We start from the raw sequence: 9975 nt of genomic DNA, 5'->3' as shown, positions 1-9975 counted from the left end.
AGAGGTTAACCATGATCGAGAAATGCTTAGCAGTGCGTAATCGGTCTGCTCAACTCTCAATATCAGGTGTGCCTAGTGATAATTTAGGACTCAGTAATGTAATTGATTCAAGTTTACCGACATATCCTCACGGGCAGATCTGCCTGTCATGTATCTTTTGAACAGTTATTTAAGTTCATACTGTATTTTTAGGCCCTGGAGAATGGCAGTGAGCTAAGCAGCCCACCCCTCATCTCACTTTTAGAAATTGAGAGAAGGCATGAGCCGCAGCGTTCCCCAGGGACACACACTGCGACTTAATTACTCAACAGTAATATCCGACTACTTGTGAAGTTATCATGCTTTCCAAAACGGGGTTTCACTCAAAAATGTAAAATATAATCATTATTGCTATTTTGTTTTTTATTATATCATTACTGCTAATGAGAATATAGTATGTAGAATTATTGCTGCTATTCTTATTATTACGAAGCATTCACTTTATATGCATGCAAGGTTCAACATAAAAAATATCAAAAATTGCGAACAATAATATTAAATTTGAATCGCAGACTGGTTCAGACTTAGACACACTGAGCTTCAGCCTCATTTTACTAAAATAACTACAAAAGGTAATATTTCATAACTTTTTACTTTTTTCTTTAATCTCTTACCTCATTTATGTCATGAATCGCGAGACACTGCTTGAATTTTGTGTAATAAAAAAAAATGGAAAAAGAACACACTCTTTTTTTGCGGCATCTTCGTATATGTCAGTTCCATTCACCCTTTACCCACACCAGCAGCTTAAAGTGAGAAATCATTTTAGAGCACGTTCCTTCATCGAAATTAACGCCTTTCTAAAAGCGCTTCTAAGGGAAATCTGTGAGGCACATTCCTCACAGACTCCAGGAGTAAAGGCCAAATATTTGTGACCTCCATGTGCCCTCCCTCAGCTCCAGTAACATTTGGCCCTCAGCGCCCGCGACTGTTATTGTTACGTGGATGGCATGGTGCCAACCAAGGCCTGGCCAGGTGGCTCCAAGCATATGTCCAAGCATTGGTAGCATATGTCCACTGCCTATGGATATTCTGTGCCTAGGCACATTGTGACCCATCGGCGGCTCATGGCACGCCATCCCACGTCCACAGGTTCTCTTCCTCACAATGGGTCGGCAAATGCCAGGTGAGTGAGAAAACAAGTAGACGGAGTTAACAGGTGGTATAATCCGCATTCACGCAGGCATTATTTCTTTGTAATCCTTTTGGTAATTCATGTCCAGGCTATTTTGTTCTTGGCACTTTCTCTCTAAGGACCTTGGGCCCCCTTTATGAGGCCTTGGTCAGTTTTGAGCTTCTGATGCGTCACTTTTTGTGACTCATCGGTGGCGTAAAACATGCCTCCTGTTGCTCACGATTTACAAAGTGACGCATCTAAGAAGATGCGTCACTTTGTAAACCCCTCCGCTACATTATACCTGCTTCAGGTATAATGTATGCAGGGGGGGCGTTCCCCCGCAAAAAGCCTCGTAGAAGTGACGCAGGGAAATCTATGAGATTTCACTGCGTCACTTCCGGGACGCCATTGCGTCAAAATCTTGCACCGGCCTCACAGCAGTAAGACTGACGCAGTCCTATTTCACATGGGGCTTACCCCATGTGAAAGGACGCATTGCTGGAGTTGCGTCACTTTGTGACACACTCCAGCAATGTGTCACTTTTGCGCTTACAGATACGTTAGAAATATGGACATATCTGTAACTCCTTGCGGCATGATGCGTCATACATTAAATATGACGCCTCAGGTATGTCGCAAGGAGTGCGCACTGAGAAGTGAGGCATCGCTGCTTTCACGCAGCTATGCGTCACTTCTCATAAATGAGGCCCCTTGTGTCAAGCTGGTCTCATACAGTGACAATCACTGCTAGAATACAACCACATTCCCTGAATGTAACTGGAGCCAACTGTGCACATTCAATGAATGGAACTCGTGTCATGTTGTGCACATACAGTAAAATCCCCTTGAACAATAGAACCACATTCAATGAACGTAACTGGAGCCTACTGTCAATATTCAATGAATGCAACTCATGCCACCTTGTGCACATACAGTAACAATCACTGCTATCCATACAACCACATTCAGGGAATGTAACTGGAGCCAACTTCTGTACATTCAGTGAATGCAACTTGTGCCACGATATGCACATCACTGAAGGTCACGGGTAATAATACTAATATAAGCACATTTCGTCAAAGTGGCTCAGGTCAATTCATGCTCACACAAAAAATGTAACTTTAACTTGTGTCAGTCCAGGCACACCAATGAAAATGATGAATATTAATGTATACGCATTGAAAAGTAACAACATCAGCGTTAGTTCCTTGTTTGCTCTATTGAGAAACTTTTTGGAGGAACCAGCATTTCCTTTTTTGCCTTTGTAATAAATTATTGAAAGATTTACATCTGAAAAGAATTTGAAGCATCGGTGTGCATGTGGTGTAATGGCTAGAGCGGCCAACTGTGAAACTGGGCTCCACATAGTACGATTCTTAAGAAAGAAAAACTAGTCATTGGTGGTTGCTGCAGTGTGACTGCAAACAACTGCTGCATTTGTGTTTGGACGGGGAAAGAGGGGAGGTTGATAACGTGATGGTTTCCAGCAATCAATAAAAAGCTTTTGCAATGTGATAGGTCTCGGCCGGCTACTCCGTTTCTTTAGACGAGCCACATCTAAAGAAAGGTGTGTGGCAGCTATTAAAGTGAAAGCGTATTATGGGGTGCTTTTTTGTAAAAGTGCTCATGGCACGCTTTCACTTTAATGTCAGCAGGGCAACTTTTTTTTAGACGCAGCTTGTTTAAATTAAGTTAAAGCACGGCATGGGGCGCTTTTACAAAAAAAGCATTTGTTTTCTAACTTGAGAAACAAATGTTTTCTTCATAAAAGCACTCCATCCCGCGCTTTCACTTTAATATCGTTCATGTCTAAAAGAAAGTGTCAGGGTCCCCATTAAAGGTAAAGCGCTGAATGGGGCATTTGTAAAAAAAAAAAAGTAGTAGTCCATAAACAAATAGATAAAAACCTACATTGTAAGGAAACTGTAGTTGGCTGGTGCTCTTGGTTTACAAACGGAACTGATGTATCAGGAGCACCGGCCAATAAGGAGCCAGGAAACATAAGCAATAGAGTTCTAAACCAATGGCAGGCAGCAGCTGTTATTACATTCCATAGAGTGATTACAGCAGGTCCTGCAGACAGAGCATGTGCACTGATGCTTGACCTAAAAACTGATGGAGGTCGGCATTATCCCCCGCAGTTTACCCATTCAGGACAGATGGAAAGAGTTCTGATATCCCAAATCCTCAAAGACATGAAACAGCCATTGCTTCACTAATTAATGCTTTGACCAGGTTAGGTGAGTTTAATTTAATCAAAAGAAAACTCAGATAACACATTTCTAAAAGTTTGCTATGCTGCAAATTAACCACACAAAATCACCCTGGAAAAATGGGAAAAAGAATAAAGTCTTTAAAAAAGCAAACTGATTTATTAAAAAGGCAATCATTCATTTGAAATAAAAAAGAATGTGTGACATAAAAGAATGAATTACTAGAAAAACGGTTTCTTGAAAAACAGTTCTGAAACTAATAGTAATTAATTGTAAGTCCAGCAGGAAGAGTTCCATAATTTGCATTCTAGCTAATGTGTACGCTCATAGCTTTAGCTACATTAGGTATTAACTGGCAATAAATTAAACATACACTCTTCTTCGCTTCACTGGAAGAAAACCATGTACTTATAAAGTTAGAAGCCTGCTTTATGAACAAATGCAACAAATATGTAGGGCTACTGACAATTACATCTCATTCCATTTGTTATATGCTATCTGTGGTATACGGTGTTAAGATGTTGCCTTTCACCATGCACCTTCCAGATGCATCAATGCACTTAGGGTGCACTTTGCGGTTTTAGCACTCTAGTCATGCAAAATCCACAACTCCACATGCAGAAGCAAAAGATACAATCATAAAGTTGTTCCTGACCTAGAAGCAGGGTCGTATTGGGACCAAAAATAGGCACAGGCACCCCCAAACAAAGTGCCTGACATTTGCGAATTGCAACCTTAGGTGAAGCAGTGCTTTTTAGGTTTCGCATTTGCATGCATTTCTGCTTAGATGTTATGTTATGTTATGTTATGTTATGTTAATTTTGTGCTTCTATAGCGCACGGCCACTCCACGGAGCATCCCGGCGCTTTAGCGAAGGTACTTCGATCTTACACTTTCCTGATTAGCCTACAAGGGATGCGTAAATAAATATAACTATATTAAAAGGCTCCTTTTTTTGTGGTACATAAAAGGTATCAAAAGTATCCTCAAATTAGTGATTCGTAAAGCATCTCTTTGTTGAAAATTGTCTTTGAGTTTTTAAACAATGTATAGGATTAGTACCCTTAAATGAGTTTTATTTGAGTGACTCCCACAGCCTCACTTTCACTGTGTGTGGACTCTGTATTACGTAGAAAGATGAGGCTGGGCTGAGTTCTCTCTGGCACTGAATGCCCTACGGCATGGTTTCTTCCTTACATGTTTCCAACAGTGAAATACTTGGTCTGTTTTTTCCATTTCTAGGCTGGGCCTGCACAGCGCTTGTATTTAATATAAATCTTAAAAGGGGCTTCAGTAACTTATATTGCACAACTTCTCACAAAGCTACAACTTAGAAAAAAAAACAGCTTATTATTAATCACATAGACAAAACCTATTGCATTTACCAATGCTTGTTCTATTTGAATTTTCCCAATCAGAAGAGCTTTTCCTGTCTGATCTGGTGCCAGTCTTCTATGTTATTGAACAAACAGGGCATCTTGACGCAAACTTGTTTCCTTTCCTTATCACAGGATTCTAGAAACTTTGGGCGTCACTTCCATGGATACGAAGATGGACTTTGTGGCCCAATATTACAGTGTGCTGGCCCGAAAACCTGCTGAGGACCAATGGGGGCTGGTGACAATTGAAAATGGTGGGACTTAAAAGTTTGTGGAGCACAAGCATAGCAAGCGGGCCTGAATGTTATACAAGGAGTTCGGGAGGGGGAGGGGTGCTCCAGCGGAAAATATTTGAAAGAGTGGGTAAATGGTGTATTTTCAAGTAAATATGAGAAAGCTAAAAGGTTAATAAAGCACTTATGAAATTATAATTATGACATCAATCAAAAGATTTCACTGCGCCATTTCAAGGTCTCTGCGACCTTTATTGTGTGTGTGTGTGTGTGTGTGTAATGTGTGTGTGTGTGTGTGTGTATGTAACATGGGTGTCTGTGTGTAATGTAGGTGTAGTGGTACCCCATATCATTCGGGAAATGGTAACACCTTCTGTTTTCCATCAACATTATGCCATGCTTGTGTAATGTGGGAGGAAGGGTCTCCATATTGCCCAGGAAATGGAGGCAAGTCAAGGTTTCCATGCCCTTCATTTCAGGGTGTGTTTGTGTATTGTGGAAGAGTAGGGTTCCCCCTTCATTCAGGAGATTGAAGCACCTTGGGGCCACCAGCATCTTCTGATGGTTTGTGTAACCTTGTAACAACAAAGACCCACTCATGAAATTGTGAACCTCGAAGACTCCATTAGTTTCAAGGCATCTATACTAATATAATAAAGTGAGAGCCCAAACCTTTTAGGCGGGTAATCTCAGGAACCACAGCACCAATCACAACACCCAATGCAGCGTTGTAAAGGGCAGTTGCAGCAGAAGGACATAGGCTATGCAGACGCCCACCATATACATTTAAAAGGTGAAAGAACCGTGCCAGCAAAGTAGTCCCTTGTGGGCCTGTCTGCGTTGTGCTGTGGGCGTGTGCTGGGGGCGTGACAAATGCTGGGGGCGTGTGGTACGTTCCGCCCTTCATGCCATGTCTCATATCGTGTGGTGTGGGCATGTGCTGGGGGCGTGGGCGTGTGCCGGGCGCGGGATTACGAAGAAAAAAAAGCGAGCGTTGTGCCCAATATTTCATTGTTTTTTCTTCCCAGGTTCTGTACTTTCCAGCTCTGGGTGTCCACCCTGCTCCCTTTAAATACCCCTGCACCCCATAATCATAATCCACCCTTACTCCTTAAAATACCCCAACACCCTAAAACACTAACCCATCTTAACCCTATCAATATACCCTGTACCCCAAAACCCAAACCTAGCCCTGAACCCTTAAAATACTCCTGTACCCCAAAACCCAAACCTAGCCCTGAACCCTAAAAATACCTCTGTACCCCAAAACCCAAAACTAGCCCTGAACCATAAAAATAACCCTGTACCCCAAAACCCAAACCTACCCCTGAACCCTAAAATACCCCTGTACCCCAAAACCCAAACCTAACCCTGAACCCTAAAAATACCCCTGTACCCCAAAACCCAAACCTAGCCCTGAACCCTAAAAATACCCCTGTACCCCAAAACCTAAACCTACCCCTGAACCCTAAAAATACCCCTATACTCCAAAAACCAAAACCTAGCCCTGAACCCTAAAAATACCCCTGTACTCCAAAAACCCATACCTATCCCTAAACCCTAAAACTACCCCTGTACCCCGTATCCCATAACTATATCTGAACCCTTAAAATACCCAAACACCCCAAAACATATATCTCAGTACCCCAAAACATATACCCCTATACTCATACTTACCTTATCCAAACAAAAAAAAAACATGCTTTTACCATTCATGCATTTACAACGAATTTTGTTGTAAATGTATGTGTGGTAAAGCATATAAAATGTAATGCCATGCGTTATAATGTCATTGCAGAGTCATGGTACTTTCGTAATGAAAGTATGCGGAACGATGGTATGCGGAAAGAAAGTTGCGGAATAATGAGTGTTTACCCTCCCCCGGTAAGTACATTGGTGGCACGGCGGCCCACATCTCTAGCAAAATACTCATATTTTTTTCACCACCGATTTGAAAAATGCACAGGTCTCTCTCATTGATGGCCAGCACCGACATACACTTTTAGACACACCTCCCGCCACAAGTTCTAGAATTGCGAACTTTAGAGCTGGGGAGCTACGTTCAAATCTCGGTATCAGCTCAACACCCTGTGATTCCATGCAATTCGCTTTGTCTCCCCGTGCCTACCACAAATGAATGTGTTCTTCTGTAATGTAAATTGTGCTCATGCCATGTTGTCGAGTTCGCGCTATATAATATTGCAAACGAAAATAAAGTAGGGAAACTCGAGTTCACACACTACTGAACGCGCACTCTTAAGTGCATCAGCAGTGCACTGTGAATCGGGGCGTTTCACAGGCCTGTCACAGATAAGAAATGCTATCAAAACGAAATCCTACAAAACAATATACTACTGGCCGGCAGCAATTCATACCCGGACAACGTTGGGACGGGCTGCTAGTGTTAGTATAAAGAGGTAACCAAAAGCCTCCCCTCTCAATTGTCTAAAGTGATGGCACATCCTCATCTGCTCACAGCACCACTTTTTGAAATGATTGTACTTTCAGGTCTCCTTAGGTCATGTTTTTACAATCTGGTAACTGCAAGAGGCACAACAGGAAATTAATGCGCCTCCCAGGTCACCACGAGCTCCATGTCATGTTTGTGTAATCTACTCATGATAAAAGACCCTCCAAGAAGTGGTGGCACTTACATGGTCTCCATGAACTTCAAACATACCAGCAGTTTGTTGGCCTGCACACAATGAGCCACTAAGACCAGATCAAGGAGCCAAAAAAAACACAAAAGTAAGTTTGCAAATGCACATGGATGAGACATGAATGTCCAGTGGACTTTGATCCTGTAATAAATCCTGTGTAATTGGACAGTCTTAGCTGCTGCCGGTAGTGCTGTGTTTGCAGAAGACATGCTGTATTTTATTACTTTGCCCCAAGTTCTCAGAAGTGATGACCTTCTTGAAGCTGTCCTTACCTGGCAATATTTTATTACAAATCTGCTTAGAGTTTGTTTTCCTTGTTAAGTTTTTCAGTTGGTTTGGCATACTTCTTACGCATGAAAAGAGTGTAAAATTAAATAAAAAATAATTACATTCCTGAGCCAGAAAAACAGCGTCCACAGACGTTGCTATTCAGAGGAGGAGAATGGCATGACTTATTGCAGACATGTGATGGACGGGTCGTGGAAAAGGGCATGCTATAAACACCCTCAGGCCGCTGCTCCGAGAGGGTCCTGTAACCTTTGGAGGACACGCACGAAGTTAGTTAACCTTTAGAACAGGCCCGAGCCCAGCAGGGAGGGCCTGGGTGACAGGGAAGTACGTAGACCTGGTACTGTCTCAAGCTGACAAAAGGAGATGATGTGCAGAGCGCTGAAACTTTTAACTCACCCCAGTCACAGATCTGGGTTGAATCCATCATCGTTCTTTAGCTCACTTCGCCGCCCAAGTGCAGACCCAGCCATATGCAACTCAGTCTTGACCCTGTTCCTTAAGGGAACAGTCCAGCACGAACTGCCAAACAAGGTCTTCCCTGCACTGGAAACAAGCATCCTGGGATCAGTTTGGGTAAACACCCCTCATCAGCCAGGCCAGCTTGAATCCAGTGGCAAAGTGAGCAATGGACCCACATCTGGGCATACCCTGCCGACGTAGGGCGAACAAAGCAATCACAAGGAAATGATGGATGGAGCACTGAAACTTTTGAGACACTCACCCCCAGTCACAGATCTGGGTTGAATCCATCATCGTTCTTTAGCTCTCTTAACCACCCGATATCAGACCCAGCCATATTCAAATCAGTTTTGACTCTGTTCCTTATGGGAACAGTCCAGCCAAAACTGCCAAGCCAGGTCTTCCCTGGACCGGAATCGAGCATCCTGGAATCGGTTTTGGGTAACACCCTTCATCAGCCAGGCTAGCTTGAATCCAGTGGCAAAGTGAGCAAGGGACCCACGTCTGGGCATACCCTGCCAACTTAGGGCGAACAAAGCAAACACAAGGAGATGATGGACGGAGTGCTGAAACTTTTCAGACACTCACCCCAGCAGCCAGACAAGAGGTGCACGCAGAGAAGGAGAATCAGAATGTAAAAGTGGCTGGATTAGGGCTTTAAGTGTGCTGGTTCCTTCTAGTCTTTCTTTACCTGGTAGTATATTAAAACGAACATTGAAACAGGCCCCTATCGGACCCTATATTCATGTCCTTTAATTTACCTGTAAAAACAATGATCCAGTGTCTGCACAATAAATGTATAACACAGTAGCCGGGTTGGACTGGCATACAGGGCAATCAGGCAGTGCATGATGGTCTAATCTGTCAGGTTAGTATGTAGGCCATTTGGTGGGCTGTTTGTTGACCTGCTTTATGGTCAGGTGAGTGAATGTTTACTGTTGATTTTCAGGATATTAACACGAACATTGCCTGCAGCAAATTCAAATCTATGCAGTCTTCCATACCTTACAAAAAATGTAAACAGCATGTCTTTACAAGTTAAAAACTGCCCTAATTTGCAAACATGGGTCACTTTTCTAGCTAACTAATTCACTAATGGAGGGCCACTTTTATTTTGGTGCTGGGGCATATTTCGTGACCCATTCTCACACTGCATGATAGGGCAATCCATGGCAGCTATTTAGTTCCTGTTTATATTTCCCATGCTTTACTTAATCTTGCATTTCCCCAAGAGTGTTAGCTATTTCCAGGATGTGTGTTTCTGTATTTAATTTCACAGCATATTACTCTTGTATGGGCCACACATCTTAGTGAGTCGCCTCCAGGTGTTTATACCAGGCTACAGTTGAGTGCTTTGGAGTGGAGGCTGAAGGCAGTACAACGTTCACACTGTGTCTGTCTGTGAGTCAAAAAGGTGTCCAGAATACATGATCATTCAATACATGTCCTCTCTGCAGAGCACCCAGAGCAACAGTCCTGTATTCCAGTTGCAGTTGGTATCCTGTGCAAATGTGTGTGAATGAGGTACTCATAGGTCAAACAGTGACAGGGTAAACGTAAAATAATGTATTGTTGTTACTCATT

The sequence above is a fragment of the Lissotriton vulgaris genome, chromosome 2_1 (assembly GCF_964263255.1).
Source record: "Lissotriton vulgaris chromosome 2_1, aLisVul1.2, whole genome shotgun sequence".
Lineage (NCBI taxonomy): Eukaryota > Metazoa > Chordata > Amphibia > Caudata > Salamandridae > Lissotriton > Lissotriton vulgaris.
The sequence above is the reverse complement of the archived record's forward strand: the minus strand, read 5'-3'. Positions refer to the sequence as shown.